This window comes from Microtus ochrogaster, unplaced genomic scaffold (genome assembly GCF_000317375.1).
Source record: "Microtus ochrogaster isolate Prairie Vole_2 unplaced genomic scaffold, MicOch1.0 UNK4, whole genome shotgun sequence".
NCBI lineage: Eukaryota > Metazoa > Chordata > Mammalia > Rodentia > Cricetidae > Microtus > Microtus ochrogaster.
Genome location: NW_004949102.1, coordinates 6,668,027 through 6,690,298, shown reverse-complemented (window position 1 = coordinate 6,690,298; position 22,272 = coordinate 6,668,027). Strand labels below are relative to the sequence as shown.

The 22,272-nt window shown below is 41.9% G+C and overlaps 1 protein-coding gene across 5 annotated transcripts in view; it reads right to left on the bottom strand.

Moving 5' to 3' along the window:
• Nucleotides 1-22,042, bottom strand: part of Nrf1 (nuclear respiratory factor 1) — a 102,986-nt gene extending 80,944 nt beyond the window's left edge. Inside the window, exons 1-2 of one of the 5 annotated variants that reach the window (XM_026788588.1) lie at nucleotides 20,917-21,941; nucleotides 8,224-8,762 (exon numbers count right to left, since the gene is read on the bottom strand). The gene's annotated coding sequence lies outside the window, so the exon portion shown is untranslated. Of the gene's footprint in view, nucleotides 1-8,223; nucleotides 8,763-20,916; nucleotides 21,942-21,979 lie in introns of those variants that run through there. The other 4 variants (XM_013353210.2, XM_026788590.1, XM_026788589.1 and 1 more) reach the window with 4 other exon arrangements.
• Nucleotides 22,043-22,272: the final 230 nt, after the last annotated feature.

Below are 22,272 nucleotides of genomic sequence, written 5' to 3'. Positions count from 1 at the left end.
AGGAAAGCGCTCTGAAATGGATATGGAAGAGATGTTTCGGGGGAAGCAGTGGGACCCAGAATGGTAGCCTCTGAGCGGAAGAAATGGTATGCATACCCTCTGGAGTACAATCAATGGATTCAGTTGGGGGCTGAAGACTGGGAGTCTATTTCACTGTGCAAACTAACCTGTAGGTATTCTGACTACTCAGTGGTACTTTAAAAAAAATTTCTTTCTGTTCTAAAGAAAGTAAAGAGAAATTTCTACTACGAGGTTTCAAGACTATTTTCAATTTATAATATAATAGCACTTATATAATATAAAATAAGAATATAAAATAATATATGAATTTTATGAATATAAAATAAGATGAGAAGAGGGGCTAGACACATGGCTCAACAGTCAAGAGTGCATACTGCTCTTGCAGAGGACCCAAATTCTGTCCCCAGTACCTGTATCCGGCAACTCACAGCCACCTGTTAGTACAGGGATCTGACACCTCTGGCATCTGCAGACACCTGCACTCGAATGTACATACCCAAACATAAAATAGCAAATCTTTTTAAAAACTGAGGTAAGAGGCCTATGTTAAACATTATTTACAGCAAGCAGTATCTCTGAGAGACAATATAATCCAGTCTGCCCAGGGACTCCAGGTCTGCAGGGACCCCGGCTTTGCTATAAAGATGAGGGCTGTTTCCCGTATCCCAGTTGTGTGCACAATGGGGAGGGCTGAGGAGATGTAATCAGGTGACTATGCAATGACCCTGGAGGAACCTACTAGAGGTGTGAACTAAAACCATGAAGACAATGCTGGGTAAGGTGGCCCATGCCTCGACTCCTAGCACAGGAGAGACAGAGGCCGAGGTAGATGGCCCAATCTATACTGCCAGCTCAGGTCAGCCAGGACCACATAAGGACACTGTCTAAAAATGAAACAAAACAAAATAAAACAGAAAGACCTGAGATATGTAAGTAGTGACAAGCACAAAAACTTAGTGAAGTCGATGTGTCCAGAGTGAAGAACATCAGGACTGCCTTCTGCTGCTGGAGTGAGAGTGATCGCTGGGAGAGCACATCTGTGGAGAAAGACGGGACTAGGAGCTGTCCCACAGATGCTCACACTTGGAACCTGGGGACACCTGTAACACGGGTGGAAGGACTGGACTCATCAACAAGAGGAGAGAGCTGACTGAGAATAAAACAGAAAGCAACCACACAGACTCTCACATCTTTACAACATTTGGGATGCTGAGGCAGGAGGATTGCCATGGACTCTAGATAGACAGACAAAATAATGGTTTCAGATGGAGGGGACACCAAAAAACATAAAAGCCAGGTGTGACCAAACATGTCTTTAATTCCAGCACCCAGAAGACAGAGGCAGATGGATCTCTGAATTTAAGACCAGTCTGGTCTACGTAGTGAGTTTTAGGCCAGCCAGGGCTACAAAGTAACCCTGTCTCCATAATAAAATAAAATAAAAATTAAACCAAACCAAATAAATAAGTAGATAAGCAAAAAACTTGGGGGGCAGCTGAGATGTCATGGAAGAGTAGAGGGAAAAATATAAAGCAATATCAAGAAAAATGAGAAGCAGGAGACTGGTGTGGTGTTGCAAAGTCAAGACAAGAGATCCAAGTTCAGCAAAAGAAGAAAAAGAACAGAAGTAACTTATCAAAGTTTCACACACTCATTTCTAAGGCTAATGTGAACCAACCCATCCCTGACTTCTAGGATTTCACATCCTTTAGAGGAAGGAGATAGTAATAAGCATACATGTAAATTTAGGCACAGTAAGAGGAAAAGTAATAAGATCAGGGAGATGGCAAAGTGAGAACAGGGAGTGTGCTCAAACAATGCCCCCCCATTCGTGTGTGTGTGCGTGTGATGTACACATATATTTGTACACATGTGTGCAGGGGGAGGAAAGTAGGTATGGTTGGGGTGTTGGTGCCTCCGGAGGCCTAAAACCAATGTCTTAACTCATCTTCTGACTGTTCTCCCATCTTACCCATTGAGACTTGCTGATATGACTAGTCTCACCAGCCAGCTTGCACTGGGTATCCCTTGTCTCCACCTTTGGAGGCTGAAATTACAAGTGGAGCCCAGTATTTACATGGGTTCTGGGTATCCAAACTGGATCTCTGGTGTGTTCCTGTGTGGATACCAGGGCACAAAATTGACCCTGTATGTGGACAGGAGTGACAGATGAGACCAGAGGAGCAGCACCAAGATCAAAACTGCATGGCTTTCAGCAGTGGTGGCGCACGCCTTTCATCCCAGCACTCAGGAGGCAGAAGCAGGCAGATCTCTGTAAGTCTGAGGCCAGCCCGGTCTACAGAGTGAGTTCCAGGACAGGCTCAATTGCTATTGAGAAACCCTGTCTTGAAAAACAAAACAAGACAAGACAACAACAACAAATGCATGGCCTTTTACTTAGCTTTTACTCAGAGCAAGAAGGAAAGTCTTTGGAAAATTTTGATCAGGTGGGTTATGATCTATGTCTTAGCTAGGGTTTCTATTGCTGCAACAAAACACGATGACCAAATAGCAAGCTGGAGAGGAAAGTGCTTATTCTGCCTACACTTCCATATGGCTCTTCATTAGTGAAGACGTCAGGACAGGAACCCACACAGGGCAGGAACCTGATGCAGAGGTCATAGAGGGAAACTGCCTACTGGCTTGATGTGAATGGCTTGTTCAGCACACTTTCTTATAGAACCCAGGCCTGACAGCCCAGGGTTGGCTCCTCCCACAATGGGCTGGACCCTCCCCACATTGATCACTAATTAAGAAAATGTGCTACGGGCTTGCCTACAGCCCAACCTTATGGAGGCGCTTTCTCAATTGAGGATCCCTCCTCTCAGATAACTTTAGTTTTATTATGTTGACATAAAACTAAGCAGCAAGATCTAATTTTGAAATTTGTGTTTCTAGATGAGCACTGTGGTGACGTGTAAGGGAGCAGCAGCAGGTGGGGAGACGTATCAGATGTCACACGCTTTGAGGGCAGAGCCGCCAAGATTTCCTGATGATCTGATGAAAGAGTGGAAGAGCAAACAAAAGTGGTTTTTTTTTTTTTTATTTCCATGCTGTTTCTATTTTTGAAATACTTTTTGTTTCTTCAGTGATGGGAATTGAAACCAGGAGTCCTGTCCATGTTAAGTAAGTTTTCTACCACAGAGTCAAGCGCAGTCCCCAAACTCCCAAGGTTTGGTTTGGTAATTGGAAGAACTCAATAGTCATTTTTTTATCAGCTGAGATGCCAACTTCTAAAGGGAAACACTGAGCAGAATGTCAGTTGTTGGCCCTTTTGTAAACAACATTGAGAAAAAATTTACTTCTGTTCCCATTTTGAACACTATAATTAAGAGTTGTCTTTTTCCCTCATTGGCCAGCTGAAGGCAAGAGGGTCACCCACAGCTGTACTGAGTCACAAGGTGGAAGTTTCACTTGACACGATCTGATGTGGAAGAGGGTTGAACATATGCCGGAAAGATGTTGGTGTCATTCATTACATGGGACTGAGTGACCTTCCTTATATGGCTTATTCAAGATTATCTACCAGTGAAAGAAATCATTATCTTCGTACATAAAAAAATTAAGAAAATTTTTAGATGAGAGAGAGAATTGCACGTATATTTTTCAAAGTATTACCAACATTTATTATCCAAGACCATTAATTTCTTGGCAAATTGATTACAGAAAAACCACTGTTAACTTTTTCAAAGGCAGCAGCATCACAATGATAGCTTATAAACATTTTGGATCTGTTTATGATTTTTGTCAAATTTTCTTTTTCAAAGAAGGTTTTGCTATGTAGCCCTCCTGCCTCCATTTCTGGAATGCTGGGATTCCTGACTTAAATATTCTTCTTGATGAATGCTAATAGGACAGTCCAGGCTGGAGGTGGGGCTCAGTTGGCCATACTTGCCTAGCAGCAGAAAGTCCTGGACTCAACATTCCCTAAAACCGCACAAACCTATCATGGTAGCATACACTTGCGATCCCAGTGCTGAGCAGGTGGAGGCAGGAGAATCATAAATTTAAAGTTATCCTCAGATACATAGGAAGACAAGGCCAACCTGGGTATCATGAGACCCTGTCTCAAAAACTACACACCCCAAAAGACAAATGAGGCAAACTAACTGCTCTGGGGCAAACAGAAAATGCCAGAAACAATCTGTATCTTGGCAATATGCATAAAACTCTTTGAGGTTTAAGACAGTTTCATATTTTAATTACACTAAACAATATGAAATTGAGTTCTGTATGTCTAAATATCAATAATTTCTTTCTTAAGTGATCTTTTTGATTTTTTGAGATGAAATCTTGCTATTATACTATGGGCTGACCTCAAGCTCAGGGTATTCTCATGTCCACCTTCCAAATACAGGCACTACTGGTGTACCCCAGCACAGCTGCCTCACACCCCAGGACAGTACAGGGAGCACTGCTGCCATGCTACACTTTAGGGAAAGAAAGACGCCTGAGAAGGTTCGCTGTAAATCACACTGGAAACATTACTTCTCTGCCGCTCTCCTTCTTATGCAGTCTCACTGTGTAGCCCTGGGTTGGGCTGGAACTTGCCAGTGTAGACCAGGTTGGCCTCAAGCGTGTGTAGATAGATTCTCCATCTCTGCACCATGATTGCTGGAATTACAGATGTGAGCCACCATGTCCAGAGGAAGGTATCAATTTATGTAGTAATAAATGAAAAACGCAATTGTGAAAGTAGCCGGCAGTATGAAAGAAAACACACAATTAAGTATAGAAAACCATCAATCCCTCAAACTCATTTGTTACATGGATATGAAATAGAACTACCTAAATTACTTGAAGAAAACACATATAAATTAAGGCAGATAAACAGTACAGATTTTGTTACTTAATAATAAAACAAACCTTTCCGAATGACATAAAACAAAAATGTTTTCAAGAACTCCAAACAGTATCAGAAATGTAAATATGAACTTTTCTGGTTGATCAAAAGTTAAAATTTCAGCTGGAGAGATGGCTCTGTGGTTAGGAGCACTGTCTGCTCTTCCAAAGGTCCTGAGTTCAATTCCCAGCAACTACACGGTGGCTCACAATCTGTAATGGGACCAGATGCCCTCTACTGGCATATGTGTGTATGTGCAGACAGAGAATTCATTTTTAAAAAAAAGAGAAATTTCTGCAGGGTCTTGTAGACAACCCCTTTAATCCCAGCACCAGGAGAATAGAAGCAGGTGGAACTATTTGAGTTCAAGGGCAGCAGGTCAACATATTGAGTTCCCATCTTTACTTTGTAATTTACTAATCTATCTAGAATTACTTAAAAAATAAATTTAGTATAGCATAAAATCAAGACAAAAAAGCACAGCAGTATAAAGAAAAACTTAAATTTTAATTTCATTAAATTTCTGAAAGATAAGGAAAATAAAACAGCAGGCTTCAAGAGTAAGGGCAATGAAATTTAGAAAATGGCTGATTATAAAACTAAAACACAGACGGTGGTGGCGCAGGCCTTTAATCTCAGCACTCGGGAGGCAGAGACAGGCGGATCTCTGTGAGTTTAAGGCCAGTCTGGTCTACAAGTTCTAGGACAGCCCAGAGCTACACAGAGAAAGCTTGTCTCAAAACAACAACAACAAAAAAAAAAAAGAGAGAGAAAAGAAAAAACTGAAACAACTCCACCTAAAATTAAAATTAACATTGCCATTGTGGGCTTGGTTTAACCTGTAAGAGAGATCCGTAAATCTAAAAGGGTATAAATTTCTAAAATGTTACCCCAGATTTTAAAGAAACCTAAACTGCCTACACACTGTTTACACAGCATCAATTAAAAAAAAAATCCTCATAAGTAAAAGTATGCATCCATTCAGATTAAGCATTTTAATCTGCCTTAGACAAGAGAAGGTGAAAATTAGAAGAATGAAATGTTCTTCTCACTGCTATTTCTTGATGTGATCTTTGATACACTTTACCACAGGAGAGAGAGGCACCAGGTGTCATTAATTTCATGGTCCCAGTCACAGAGGGCCAGGCAGCTGGCTATCAACCCACCAAAGCTGCTCGTCCAACTTTCCTAGTATCTTAGAACCAAGCTCATCTGGGTCAAAACAAGGCAGCTCCCTTTCTCACTGTAGAAATATCCAGAATAAAAGTGTTGAGTACAAGCCTGGCTGCCAAGCTATCACTCTACAAGAGAGGAATAGTGCAGAAACAGTGGGTATGGCAGTGTACAGTCATCGCCATGCCTCGTGTGAGGCAGGATACAGCTCTGCCGGCACACAGGAATACCACACAAGTCCTGAAGGAAAAGTAGCTTTATTCATAAATAATGTCCACAGTATGTTACAGCAAAACACTATAAATGTATTCCTAGTGCTGAATCTATGTGAATGTATAGACTGACTTGACAGGAGATAGTGAATCCCATTTCTCCATTAAAGAGGCATGGGGGCCAGGCAGTGGTGGCGCACGCCTTTAAAAAATCCCAGAACTTGGGAAGCAGGGGCAGGCAGATCTCTGTGAGTTCGAGGCCAGCCTGGTCTACAGAGTGAGTGCCAGGACAGGCTCCAAAGCTACAGAGAAACCCTGTCTCGAAAAACATAAATAAATAAATGAATGAATGAATGAATGAATGAATGAATGAATAAATAAATAGGCATGGCTGCTGGCAGCTTTCCCACCACAGCCGTCAGAGAGAGGCTCTGCAGGCTCTGCACTGTGTTCCTCCTCCTCTCTGATACAAATCTAACTAAAGGCGCACAACACAAATAGTACAAAGGCACCCAGCTAAAGAAAATCCCAATACAGGGCAGTAGCTTGCTTTCCACAGTGACCTCAAGCGGCCAAAATTATAAGCAATATATAGTCCTCTGGTTAAGAAATTTCTCTAATGTTTCATTTTTGGGGTTTCCCAAAAAACAAGCAAAAAAATAAAACAAAAACCCTTAAGACAGCCGGACATATGGGCCACACCTCTGAGTTCAGCACTCAGGAGACAGAAGCAGGCAAACTTCTGTGACTTTGAGACCAGCCTGGTCTACAAGAGCTAGTTCCAGTACAGCTAGAACTGTTATACAGAAAACCCTGTCTCAAAAAACGAGTCAATCAATATAAAACTAAAATAGCACTTAATATTTAAAAGGTTAAGTATCATCAATCTGGTAAATATGTTTACTAGAAAAATCTTGTAAAGTTTTAAAAATGTGTGACTTATTTTAAGTGTGTGTATAAGTGTAGGCATGCACACCCTAGCACAGAAAACAACTTTTTTTAAATTTTTTTATGATATATTTATCTTTATTTTATGTGCATTGGTGTGAAGGTGTCAGATCCCCTGGAACTGGATTTTCAGACAGTTGTGAGCTGCCATGTGGGTGCTGGGAATTGAACCTGGGTCCTCTAGAAGAGCAGTCAGTGCTCTTAACTGCTGAGCCATTTCTCCAGCCCCCCCACAGAAAACAACTTTAAGGGAGCTGGTTCTCTCCTTTTCCCTGGGTCAAGGGATCTCATTGTTTGAGCCCATACTGATATACGTTCTAGGCTGGTTGGCCAGCAAGATTCCAGGGGTTTCTCCTATCTCTACCTCCCAGACAAGTGCTGGGACGATGGATGTGTATCACCACATATCTGGTTTTTATGTGGGTTCTGGGAACTGAACTCAGGTCAGGCTGGTGTGGAGAATAGCTTTACCCATTTAGTCACCTCCCAGCACCCCAACAGGATTTTTAAAATATGCTACACAATATAAGATTCCGTAGATGTTATTAAATGATGTCTCTCTATAGTAATACACTGTAAATATTTGGTACAATAAATTTCCTAGGCATGTCTCATATGGAATACTCCTTCATTTTCTGTCCCTTTTCAACTAAAATTAGATTACAACTTTTTTTTTTTTTTTTTTTCGAGACAGGGTTTCCCCATCTGTAGCTCTGGAGCCTGTCCTGGAACTCCCTTGGTAGACCAGGCTGGCCTCGAACTCACAGAGATCCGCCTGCCTCTGCCTCCCGAGTGCTGGGATTAGATTACAACTTTATGTGACTACTTTCCAATTTTATGTAATCCCAAAAAAATCAGACCCCTTTGGCATTAAAAGGCACAAAAGAACACACACACAAAGTGGGTAAACAAAGGAAAATACCAATACATTAGGATGCTAGATTTACAAATCTTTATCTTTTGAACTAGTGTTTAAGGTCCTAGCATGCTTTAAAACAAACAAACAAACAAAAAAACTATACACACCCTTAGGATTTTTAGCTGGGCGTCGTGGTTTCTGCCTGTAATCTTTGCTCTTGCAGGCTGAAGGAGGAGGATCAATACAGTAAATTCCACGTTAGTCAGACCCTGGGGGTGGGTGGAGGGGGGGAGTGCAGCAAGGAAGAAAATCATCAATTTACTATCCTTTATGATTTTCCTTTGTCTTGAGACGGGGTAAAAGTGGGGAACAGATGGTAAGCAATATGGCACCGTGGGTAAAGGCAGTTGTCCAGCAAGCCATGTAACCAGAGCCAATCCCAGAACCCACAGAGTTGTCCTCTGACCATGCAGACACTGCAGCACACACGACTCCCCCTTGGTAATAGTAGTAATAATAAAATGGGGGACGGAGGCTAAAGATAGGCCAGCAGTAAAAGCACTGGCCAAGTGTGCATATGCTCAGACACACATAAACAGTACTAAAGGTAAGGGTGGGGGAGGGAACAGGATGTTTTAGATTTACCATTATTTCCACCTTTGATTTTAACACTCATCCCTACAGAAATAAAGACCACAACAGCCACCTAAAACCAAAACAGAGGTATGCATTATTTAAGTGACGGAGATTATAAAGATGCAGGCAGGTGGATGAAGGCTCTCATACTAAACGTGGACAGGATGTCTTCTTATCACTCTGTCCCACGCCGAAAACACCAACGATAAGAAAAAGGAATAGTCTCTTAAGCACAAAGGTATCCCACAGTGAACGGGTGAATTATTTAATACTACACAGATCTGGTAGTTTATATGGATGTAAGATTTTTATTCACTATCTAATAAGAAGTGCTCACACAAATGACATCAGGGATTTCTTGGGGTTATTCATTTTACTTTTGTAGTTAAGTTATTAAAGTAGAATCAGTATTGCTTTCCTGGTTACCAGGTGGTTTTAGTTTATCTTATATATTCTACAGAAACCAGGTAGAAACCAAGAAAATAATAAATAGGTTTTCCTCTAAAACTCAAGTTCTGAGGAAAACTCAGAAATATTCAAAGATCTTTCCAGGTTTCCTGCTATAATCTCACTTAACTTTATGAATAAGGATTAAGCAAAATTACAATAGCACATAAAAATGCCTCTCATAAACCAGCTCAAATACTGTATCAGTTTCATCAAGTTATAATATATACTTTTAAACTGATTTCCCCCCCTTGGGTAAGACAGGGCCTCATGTACCCCAGGAGAGGTTTGGACTTAAGCTAAGGATGATCTTGAATTCCTGGTCCTATTGCCTCCACCTCCCAAGTGCAGAGATTACGGGTGAGCCACCATGCCCAGCGCTCACTCGCTCTGTCTCTCTTACCACACACATGCACACGCACAAGTGTGCACAATTCTATTTTTATTGCCGTGTATATATGTGTGTGATGTGTTCTAAGTTCAGACATGTGCCTCAGCACACACGTGGAGGTCAGAGGACAACTTTAGGAAGTTGGTTCTCTCCTTCCACGTGCTTTCACCCGCTGAGTCATCTTACTGGCACTACAATTTTATAATATAAAACTCTTACTCAGGGGGCTGAAGAGATGGCTCAGCGGTTAAGAGCACAGCACTGGCTGTTCTTTCAGAGGTCCTGAGTTCAATTTCCAGCAGCACATGTCAGCGCACAACCATGTTTAACTGTAGTCTCATGGGAACAGATGACCTCTTCTGATGTGCAGACAGATGTATATGAAGATAAGGCCTCTCTATATATAAAATAAGTAAATCTTATTTTAAGAAATATTTGCAATAGCCAATCCCTTCATTAATTTCTAGTAAGAGAATAAATCAACAGTCCCTGTTTTGAAGCAATGTCTTTACTCAATTTTTATGAGGATGAAATAAAATTTATCCTATGTAATCTCTTTCTTCCTTTTTGTTCACTGATATTTTACTTACATGTATGTCTATTGAGCATGTCAGATCCCCTGGAACTGGAGTCACAGACAATTGTGAGCTACCATGTGGGTGCTGGGAATTGAACCAGGTACTCTAGAAGAACAGCCAATGCTCTTAAATGCTGAGTCATCTCTCCAGTCTCCCAGATTCATTCATTCTTTCTTTCTTCCTTCCTTCCTTCCTTCCTTCCTTCCTTCCTTCCTTCCTTCCTTCCTTCCTTTCTTTCTTTTTGGGGGGTTTGGTTTTTCGAGACTGGGTTTCTCCGTAGCTTCGGTGCCCGTCCTGGAACTAGCTCTTGTAGACCAGGCTGGCCTCGAACTCCCAGAGATCCGCCTGCATTTGCCTCCCGAGTGCTGGGATTAAAGGCGTGCACCACCACCCCCCAGCTTCCCCCCCCCCTTTTTTTTAGGTGTTTTTGTCTGTGTATATGGCTGCTGGCCAGAAGAGGGCACCAGACCCCATTACAGATGGTTGTGAGCCACCATGTGGTTGCTGGGAATTGAACTCGGGACCTTTGGAAGAGCAGGCAATGCTCTTAACCTCTGAGCCATCTCTCCAGCCCCCTCCCAGATTCTTTCTTAAAATAATTTTTTTTTTTTTTACAAGACAAGTTTTTCTCTATGTAACAGTCCTAGCTGTCCTAGAACTATCTCTTGTTGACCAGGCTGGCCTGATCAGCCTGCCTCTGCCTCCTGAGTGCTGGGATTAAAGACGTGCACCACTACCGCCTGGCACTTTATAATTAATTTTGTAGGTAAACACAGAGTAATGAGCTTCATGGAGGCATCTTGACACATACTATACTTTGTTCTAATTCCCTTCCCATAGGCCCTCGTTCCAAGTGCTTTTTTCTGAGTGAGGACTGCCAGGGCCTGCAAACACCAGGTAAGCACTCCATCACTAAATTATAGCCCCTCTTCAAAAATAGCTTAAATCCAAAAAACATAAATATTTATAGTAAACAATGTTCCCTAAAACTAATTCCCCCAACAACAATGAAAGGAGGGATTGTTTAGAAAACCAGAAAGAAGCAGCACTGTGTACTAAAGCTCACATTTCACCTTCTGTGGTCCCTTATCAACAGACTTTAACAAATCAACACAATAATGACCTTTATTGTGAACTTCAAACTGGTGTTTGCTTTTTTGATCAGCTCCATCCTACTTGAAGAGCTGTCACGGGATTCCCCTCTGTATGCTATGAATGCTTGATTACCATTGGTTAATAAAGAAACAGGTTTGGCCTATGGCAGGGCAGAATATAGGTAGGTGGGAAAACTAAATTGAATGCAGGAAGAAGAAGGCAAAGTCAGGCAGAAGCCATGTAGCTGTCTAAGAAGCAAGAGGCAACAAACCACAAGCCTTGTGGTAAAATATAAAATAACAGAAATGGGTTAATTTTAGATGTAAGAGCTAGCTAGGAATGTACCTAAGCCTATAAGTAGGCCAAAGAATAGTAATTAATGTTAATCCTCAAAATGTTTATTTCATAAGTGGCTGCAGAATCCAGGGGGACCAACAGGATGGAGAATATTTATAGCTACATCTGGCACTGGAAAACAAAAGAGTAGCCTCCATTTACAAGGGGCACCCCACCTTACCAAACTAGACAAAAATAGAACCATTAATAGAACCTTAACAAGGCTTAAAATGTTGGCAGTGAAAAATTTTCAAACTGTATTTGTCATGGTCGCAGGTATGGAGACATACAATCTACACTCTGTTTGCTCACACTGCTGTCACAGCAGCAGCAGAAACTCCGCTCTCCAATCAGGCTGCCTGGATGGATATAAGGTTGCCCACAAAACTGTACTCAGTTGAGCTTTGTCCTGTTTAAATGCTAGCATATCGAGTTCATTAATGTCCGTACCATATTTTCTGTGCATAAAGTTCAGGATCAGTCTGTACGTGACCATGGAACCGGAGACTCTTTCAAGGAATCAATGGTGTTAAAACTACTTCCATGGGGCTGGAGAGATGGCTCAGGGGTTAAGAGCACTGGCTGTTCTTCCAGAGGATCTGAGATCACTTCTCAGCACCCACAACTATCTAAATGAAATCTGGTGCCCTCTTCTGGCATGCAGGCAGAACACTATACATAGTAAATAAATAATTAAAAAAAAAACAAACCTTGCATGGCAACTAAGATGCCCCCCCCCCCACTGTTTGAATTAACATTCAAGATGTAGAAGCAATGGTGGGGTAAAAGTACCAACAGAACAATTCAATGCAACAGTGCCACAGTAGCCATTATAATCTTCATTTTCATCGGCTCACAGTAAGAAGAGGTTTGTTTAACATTTAAGCATGCACTTGATGAAAGAGCAAAATTTATTTACTTTGGGGGGATAGGGTTCCACTATGTAGCCCTGGCAGATCTGGAACTTCAAATGCAAACAAGGCTGGCCTTGAACTCACAGATAATCTGCCATTGCCTCCTGAGTGCTGGGATTAAATGTCAGCACACCATCTTTCTTTGGGTTTTTTTGAGACAGTCCCTGATGTATGTAGTCCCCACTATGTAGGCCTTGAACTCATGATAATCCTAGATGTATGTAGTCCCCACTATGTAGGCCTTGAACTCATGATAATCCTAATGTCTTAGCCTCCTGAGTACTGGGTTAACACACACAACAGATGTGAACCACTCTACTCGGTTCCAAATACTACAAGTTCCAACACCTTTCATGCTTCCGCTCAACAAATGCAAAGTATGCACCAAGTATTTCTGTCCTTTTGACAGCAGTCACAGGTCACCAAAGCATGGTGAGGCATGGTTTGAGTTGCAAACTAAATTAGTAACATTTTTCTCCCAATTATCACTTTTCATTGATAAAATGGCCAACAAACTATATTACATTAAGTCCTGCACAGGATTTTTCTCAACAACTTAAAGTTGTTGAGATATCTGTATCACTTGAAGTGTCAGATATACAAGTGATAGTCAGAATTTTGGAAAATTTTCTATCTGCTCCAGTAAGTCTGATAACTTTTCATTACTTCAAAGTCTTTTCTAATTAAATAATGGAGTTATTAATAAATGCTTGTGTCAACATTTACAAGATCTGCATAACTCAGTCAACTATTTTCCAAATTTCTCTTGTCAGATACCACAAGATCATTCTTGAGTTGAAAGACCCATTCTGGCTAGGCTTGGTGACAGGTCCAGCAAGAGGGACACAGAGGCATCACATGAGCTAGGAAATGTAGGCAGCGGGACAACAGTCAGGCTGTCACAGCAAACATGCATCCAAAGTGTCTGACAATCCATAGATTTTAAATGAGTTTGTATTCTACTTTATACCTCATGTTCAAGAAGCTAATGTTACGCAGTTTGGGTTTAATATCTAAGAAAATAACATCCACAAGCACATAAAAAGGCTCTTAAATACCCAATTTGTGGTGTGTGTGTATGTGTGATCTGATGGAGATATATCCTTATACTTTAAACCAAAGAAATAAATATTTCAACATGCTGTATGCTATTTGTAGTTTTAAAAAATCTGTATGAGGAGCCGGGCGATGGTGGCGCACGCCTTTAAACCTGACTACTGTTTCTTCTACCCTCAGCTCTCGGCTCTCTCATTTCCCCAGGGGTTTACCCAAACGCCTTCATTTTTCAGACTTTTCTTAACCACGTGTATCCATGTATGTAATTTTACGATTATATGTCTTGTAATCCTAAAGCCAAAAGATTTTTAATACTTGAATAAATGTTCATGGTGTATTTTCTGCTTACCAACAGCAAAAATAAATGAATGAATAAATAAAATAAAAAGGTAAATAAGCCACTATGTACGTTTTCTGAGGATATAGATCTCAGTGCCTGTGAGGTCCTTCAGGAAAGATCCAGAAGGCAGCTCTGTGGCACTGTCATTACAAGATAACAATCCCTGGACTTTAAGTGGGACAGAAGGCAGAGGTAGATGCTAGTGATATTACCCCAACACTGTGTAGGTCTAGACTAAAATACGCTGAATGAAATTTATTTAGGCAGAATCTCATATAGCCCACATTGGTCTTGGACTCCCTGTGTAGCTCAGGTTAACCTTGAACTTCCAATCCTACTAAAGTTACTACAGAATATAGACAAGATTATGCCACCATGCCCAGCTTATGTGGGTTTTAAACAAAAACTCTTAAAACATTTTTAAAATTTGAAAATAGATGAATGGAATAAAGATATAGAGCACTAGCCAAGCAGTGGTGGATCACACCTTAAATCCCAGCAGTTGGGAGGCAGAGGAAGGCAGGCAGATCTGAGTTCAAGGCCACCACAGGCTACAAACTCAGTTCCAGGACGTCCAGGACTACACAGTGAAACCCTGTCTTGAACCACCACCCCCTCAAAGAAGATCTACAATACTGTATGTTCAATGTATGGGCAGTGCTGTGGACAGTGTCTGCCTGAATGCTGGGATTTAAGCATGCACACTACATCCAGCTTAATGCATGTTTTATGCTTAGTGTTCCAAGAGTAAAAAAGTTTAGAAAGTGGCAATAAATAACTTATTGAAGAAATTCTTTTCATAAATTTAGCCTAGTCTAAGTGCACACCATTTATTCAACAGTGTCCACTAAGGTGCAACACTTAGCACCTACTAAGCAAGAGCAACTCTTCTCCAGTCCCACCTTTAAGTCTTTACAATGCATCACAAAAACCCTTTAAACTGTATTTTAAAACTGTACCTCTTGTTAGATGTGCTGCTGAACTGCTTGTGTCTTGTATGCTAGTATGACAACAGGTTTGATGGCAGTAGACAATATAAGACAATGCAGAAGAGAAACTGAGGTTAGTGGAGGCACAGTTTCACTGAGCCCTCCTGGAGAGACCTTGACCCTGACTCCAAGTCACCCTTACCTCGGCCAGAGAGCATTCAAACAGTACTGAAAGGAACAAATACACATTTCCCACTAAACAAAAGCATTTGCTACTGTCCCATTAAGAGTATCTGAGAACTAGGTGTGCTGGTGCACATCTTTAACCCAGCAGAGGGAAAGGCAAAGGCAGGTGATCTCTGGGAGTTCAAGGCCAGCCTAGTTTTCAAATTGGGATCCAGGATACTCAGGGCTGTTACACAGGGAAACCCTGTCTCAAAAAAGAGGGAAAAAAAATAGAAGGAAGAAAGGGAGGGAGGGAGAGAAGGAATATTTCAGGAAGTCTGGTATAGTGGTGCCTTTAATCCCAGCACACTGGAGGCAGCAACTCAAGGATCTCCGAGTTCTAAGACATCCAGGACTACATAGAGAGATCCTGTCTCAAAAAGAAAATAGAAGTTTCAGAACAAAAATAAATTGGTGCCGGGCGATGGTGGCGCACGCCTTTAATCCCAGCACTCGGGAGGCAGAGGCAGGTGGATCTCTGTGAGTTCGAGACCAGCCTGGTCTACAGAGCTAGTTCCAGGACAAGCTCCAAAGCCACAGAGAAACCCTGTCTCGAAAAACCAAAAAAATAAATAAATAAATTGGTGATGTCAAATACACTGAAGATGATCTAGGTCAGTATACACAATATTATTCTCTGTCAAATACAGTGATACGAGTACTGTGTGTACACGCATACTTAGGAATGATCTGGAATCTATCTACTGAGCTGGCAATGGCTCAGTGGGTAAAGGCCCTATCACCAATTCTGAGGACTTGAGTTAAACCCCCACACACAAATATAATTTTAAAAATTAAAATCAAATATATTAAAAGTGTTCTTTACATGGTAGGGTTATGTTTCTTTTACTTTTCTATAGTGAATTCATATTACATGTATGTTTATATCTAGTAAGTATAGTTATTAACATGGCAGACTCAATTTATTTTAGAAGTAACTTTTATTTAGAAGAATTTTATAGAGCCAAGAATTAAAGAAAGGTAAATTTTCAACAGTCACACAATTAGCGATAGACCAGGACCACTTCTTCCTTCTATTTAGTAACTGAAGTCCACTGTAGGCCGAGATGCTGGGTCAGTGATGGTTCACCTACTTAGCAAACCCTGGTTGATTCTGTGATACGTAGGCTTTTTTATATAGGAAGTTGATCACTAAGACTTTTATTTCCCATCTACTTAAAGACAAAGAACAAAAGAAAAAAGGAAGGGGCCCAAGAAACCTACAAAATACTTTCTTCAGTTTGGATCCTCGTAGATTAGCGCATACAACAATCTACTTTAGAGCAGCAGGCATGACCTGTTATAACAAGTGAAAAAAGCCAAGCACAGGAAGATAAATACCACATGTGAAGAGGTAAGAAGCAGAGTGGTTGCCAGAGGGAAGGCAGTAGCAAAAAGGATACACAAAGGTTGGCTAACAGGCACAAAAATACAACTAGGCCGAAGTTCCTATGTTCTACTGCATAGTACAGCAACCATAATAGGTAGGAAAGAGGATTTTGAGTATTTACAACATAAATGTTTTCGATGTTGAATGAGCTAACTACTCTGACTAGAATATTGTATATTGTCTACATTTAAGTCAATACAACTACAGCCCCAAATAAGTATAATTATGTGTCAAAAGTAATCAATACAAGCTTTCTCTGTTTAAGATTACCCAAAATTTATCTATCCATCATTCTTATATTTACCAATATTTCTGCAGAACAGCCTATAAACAATGTCAGCTAAACTAGGTGGTGGTAGCTTACACCTTTAGCCCCAGCACTTGGGAGGCAAAGGCAATCAGATCTCTGAGTTTGAGGCCAGCCTGGTCCACAAAGCCAATTCTAGTACAGGTTGAAAAGCTATAGAGAAACCCTGTCTAGAAAAAACAAAACAAAACAAGCAAAACCTGCAAGGAGCTGGCAAATCTCTGCAACTCCCTTAGCTTTGCTCTGGTTCTCCTCCCGCCCTCCATCAAGTGTCCCCACTCCATCTCTAAGAAGTACCTCAGAGCAGATCTCCTCACCTAAGAGGCACACTCAAAGTCCCTCCCTGGAACTTACTTCAGCCAACGGGCCAACACAACCATCACTGGATTTCATCATTAACATTACTGAAAAGGCCCTTGACTTTTTTGTGTCAAGAGTCCCCAAGAATCTTCTAAAAGTAAGACTGGGTCCTTCTCAGAAATAGGGATTAGACACACAAAATTTTGCATGTCATTTCAAGACTCAGAGTTACACAGTTACAATACATCCCTGGACTTCAGAACTAAAAACTTTATAGAATATATTTAGCATACTAATATCATAAATCTTCAAAGCTCAAGATATATTTGTGTCTGAAGAGATGCAGGGCACTCTCAGCACCAGCAACACAAAGTTAAAACCAGAATGTCTGCTCTGCTGAAATCCCCTTATGACCCCGGAGTGCCTACAGAAATCCATCTCTATTCATGAGTGCCGAGTACCAACTTCCCAAACTTCCCCACTCAAATTTCCAAGTGGAAATTTTGTTTTCTATACTCTTCAAGTACAAGTAAAATCCACTCACTATTTCTCAGGTCAAACATGGTGTAGCCTCCCTCTAGCCTCTCAGTCCTTCTCAAACTCTATTTAATACACATAAAATCTTACCTAATTTCTGTTGTCCGTGTCATGGTCCCTCCTCCAAACAAACTCCTCCCTATTCCCACACCACTTTCTTTACCCTATTTTAGTTTCTACACGTTGTAGAAGACTTGAGCTCATCTTTCCAGTCCTGGATAAGGCCCAAGGTTTGTGACTCTGTACCTCGAATGGGTCTAAAATACAGACTGTCTTTAATTTAGTTTGACAATAGCAAAACTCTCAAGTGAGGCCACACTTGAGTTTAATTCTCAATGGGGGGTATGCTTCACTCTCTTTTAAACATAAAACAAGAATGCAGCTCTGTGTTTCCTGCTCCCCATTTCTACTCCACTGCTTAACAGCTTTCAGCAATGTTTCACAGAGACATTTCTTCACTTCCTCTTGTTCTTTGTAGCTTAGCTGCCAGCCTGACATTAACATTCAAGAGCAGCAGCAGCACTCTCTTAAATTCCAAAAAGCTTCCAACTGCCAACAGTAAAACCAGGCGCTTTAAAAAATGGTCTTAACATATATGCATACAGCTTGGGCATAAGGACCACATAATGAAGCCTTTGATGTCTTGATAACAAGTAAATTAGGAAGAGGTTGAAACACATTAACCTAATTCTCAACTGTACGGGGGAGGGTAATAATCCAAGATATATATATATATTATACACACACACACACACACACACACACACACACACACAAATAATTTACTTTCCTTGAGCAGTCAAAAAACAAAGTCACTTTCCAAATTTTCACCACACAACATTAAAGTAACTTCAAAATATTTCTGTTGTTCCAAGATTTAAGTTTCCAACAGTTTAGTGTAGCTATGATCTGAAAATGCCTGTAATTTGTTTCAATTCCTATTTCTCTTCAGCCTGTTAACCTTAGAATAATGATAGACAAGTATTAACCAATGGCTAGGATGTACCTCAAATGTTTAAAGTGCTTGCCTACCATACAGAAAAGCAGACATCTTTAATCCCAGCATTTGGAAGGTGGTAGCAGAAGGATTAAAATTTCAATGTTAATTTTAGCTACACAACAAGTTCTAGGCCAGCCAAGGATACACAAATTCTTATCTTTAAAACAAAACAAAACAACAGGCTGGAGATGGCTCAGTGGTTAAGAGCACTGCCTGCTCTTCCAGAGGACCACAGCGCTCTTGCTGGGTAGGTCACTACCACCTGTAACTCCAGCTCCAGATGATGCCCTTTTAGACTCCACAGGCAACTGTACTCACATATACATTCCCATATATAAACACAGATACATTAAGCACACAGACACATAATCAAAAATAAAAGCAGGGGTCTGAAGAGGTAACTCAACAGTTAAAGAGTATGTACTGCTATTCCCAAGGACCCAAGTTTGGTTCCCAGTATCCGCATGACGGCTCATAACTGCCGCAAATCCAGCTCCAGGGGATGTGATGCCCTCTTCTGGCTTCCCCAGCACCAGGCATGCACAGACATATACACACTCAACGTCTATATATAAATTTAGTAAGAAACTATGATACATAATACACACACACAACCCACTTGACTTAGTTTAAGCAACTCTTCTTGTGCTAGAGATTGAACCCAATGCCCTGCTCAAGTTAAGCAGTCCTTCTATCACTGATCTATACCACCAGGCCCCAGTGTATCTCTGAAAGAAACTTATAAACGTGCCTTTTTAGCTGCTGCTAGTTTACTAAGGGATAGTGGAAAATTGTCTGGGAAGCTTGGGCTTAAAAAATGCTCCCATGTTCTAATCAACTCAAAAAAGTACAAATAACTAACATTCTGTAACAGAGCATTTCCTTAAATGCCTTTCACAAGACTACAGCCTGGTGTTTGGGAGACTGATTTTCAAAATATATACATGTACACACAAGTGCGTGTATGCAAGTATGTATGTGTGTCGATGAACATTATACACAGTCCCAGAGTAAATGAGTAAAAGATCTCATTTTCTGGAGAGACGGGACATCTCAGCAGTACAGAGTGCCCCTCAGCCTCCAACTTTGAGAGGATGAGCAAGTGTGTTTCAGCATGGTGCACTGCACTTGTCCAAGAACCTGACAGTCGCTGACAGGTTAACTTCCTGGAGAGTGTCCTGAGACTGACAGATTATCTTCCCCACCCAAACAAAAATAAATCAACAGGCCCTTTTATGCTGGTTTTTTGTCCTGAAACAAAATCCAACTTCAATAATTGTTGTTCATCATCATTATTATTCCAACAAACATTTACTGAAATATCTTATTGCAAAAATAAAGAACTGTCAGCTGGGCATGGTGGTGCACATCTTTAATCCACTCCTGAGGTAGAGACAGGCAGATCCTTAGAGGCCAGCCTGGTCTCTACAAGTTCCAGGATGACCAAGACTATGCTATATAACCAAGATATAAAAATGTAATTCTAAGCCACAAGAACCTTAATTTTCCCTTAAAAGTCACCTGCTTGTGGTTGTTTCACATAAAATGCTTTGAACAGACAACCCAGGGGTCTGGTTAAACCTGCAGTATACCAGCAATAACAATTCATGCATTTACTTAAGTGGCCTTCACCTCCCTAAGTAAATTAGCAACGGGTGTGTAATTATGCCTTAATTTAAAAAAAAAAAGCCACACAACCTTGGATTCCACTGACATATATATATATATATATATATATATATATATATATATATATATATGAATATCGAGGGAAATCTAAAATTTCTTCTATAATTCTGTAGGTTCTTTTAACAGTATTTTTTGTGAAAACACCTAGCTTCAGTTGGCTAGTCTTGGCTAAAGAGAATATGAACCACTTACTACTAGGCAGAAAGTCATTTTCCCTTCTGCATGTTGAGTCTGAGATTATAATGAAGTCAAGAGACTTTAAATAAGGTGGGCTAAAAGACTCATAATCTTATTATTGTTTTATTTTTGTTTGGATCAAGTACCCAACTGAAAGAAACAGTCTAACTCCTATCAGGAAAAAGAAAAACAAAACAAAACAAAACAAGGCTGCCAGTGTAGGTTAGCAGCAACTGGTTCTTTGCATGCCCAATGCCCTGGGTTAGATTCCCAAGCACAGAACAAAAAATAGAGGAAGAGAAAAGAAAGGCCCCCCAAAAAATCTGCACACAATTCAGCACCCAAATTAAAAGTAAATACACAGTATGATTATATATTTCCTTTCGTGCCCATAACTAACCATAACCATATTTTTACTACCTTATAGGGAGGGTAACTGGTCAAGAATTTTCAAACAATGTTAAGAAGTTAGGACACAACTGAATAAAAAAAAAAAAAGCAAAACCAACACACCTATAAAAAAGTTTCTCCGATGTTCCCCTCTTCTCTTCCCTTGAGCGAGGAACAATCCAATAACTTAGTGTTCAAGACCAAAGAGAAAAGAATTTAAGAGGAATGGCTGAAGACGAGGAAAAGGGACACTCCTCCCAGAAGGACAAAAGCGTTCCCACTCTCCTTCAGAGCACTGTCCCAACTGACAGGTTCACTCCCACTAATTTTCACCCAAATACACCGTTTAAACACTCAGTAAAATGTGAATTTTTGCTTTGCCTAGGGAAAAGAATTCAGCCCAACCGATACCAACTCTAACGTAAACAATTAGTACACGATATTTTAATGGCTGGGAAGATGGGATGAACTGTTAACAGCTCCTCCAACTGGTCAGAGCGGATAGCCTTTGAAGCCCTAACAACATTAAGATAATTTAACAATTCCAAGTTCTGGTGGGCAGTCAGGTGCACCGTACCAAGTTTGGGACCAGCAGCAATGACACAACAGGTGAGAACCGCAGTGGACATCATCACTACAAAACATACAACGGCAAACCCCTGAATCCAAGAAACCTGGGATACGGGACAGGATCAAGCACAAGACCGGAATCCCCATCCCAGACCCCGTTTTAACCGAGGCAAAGGTCCGTTCTTTCCGAGGGGTGCGCCGCCTCCCCGCTCTCCTACCCCAGGAACCACCACTCCAGGCCCGGTTAGAACCCAGAGCCCTCGGTGGGCATCTCCGCTGTGGAGGAAAACACAATGTCGCTCCTTATTTCTGCGTACAAAAGGACTTTGCGCCCTCCTCCTCGAACTGCCGCCTAGGCGCCTCATCCCAACTTGCAGGAAGGTGGGCAGCGCGCCATATTCAGCGCCCCCCAGTCCACCTGGGGAAGCAGCCCACGCCACCCCGGCGGGAGGGAAGCTTCGGAGGTCGCCCGGCCGAGCCACCAGCCTCCTTCTCCCGCCAGAGACAGCCACTCCCGCGCCCCGCCCGGCCGGCCGCGCCGCCGGCGGACGAGACCCGGGAAGAGCCGAGGGGACGAGAGCCGAGCCGCCGCTCCGGTCCCGCGCAGCCCACCCACCTCCCGCTCCCGGGCCCGGCGCGCTCTCCCGGGCCGCCCGCTCCCGAGCCCGTGGGGGAAGGCCAGGCCCCGGGGTTCCACGGCGCGGAGAAGGCCGCGGCCCGGAGAACCCGAGGCGGCAGGGGAGGCCGGAACCCTGGGGCTCTCGGGAGGGCAGCCGCCTCCCTTTCGAGCCCGCCAGGACGCCTGGGGCCTAGTGCGGCCTGCGCATCCTCGGGGTGGCGGTTTGGCTGGGCCGGGCCCGGGTCCCCCGCCCCAGGCAGGCCGAATCCGGCGGGGGCCCAGGCCCCGAG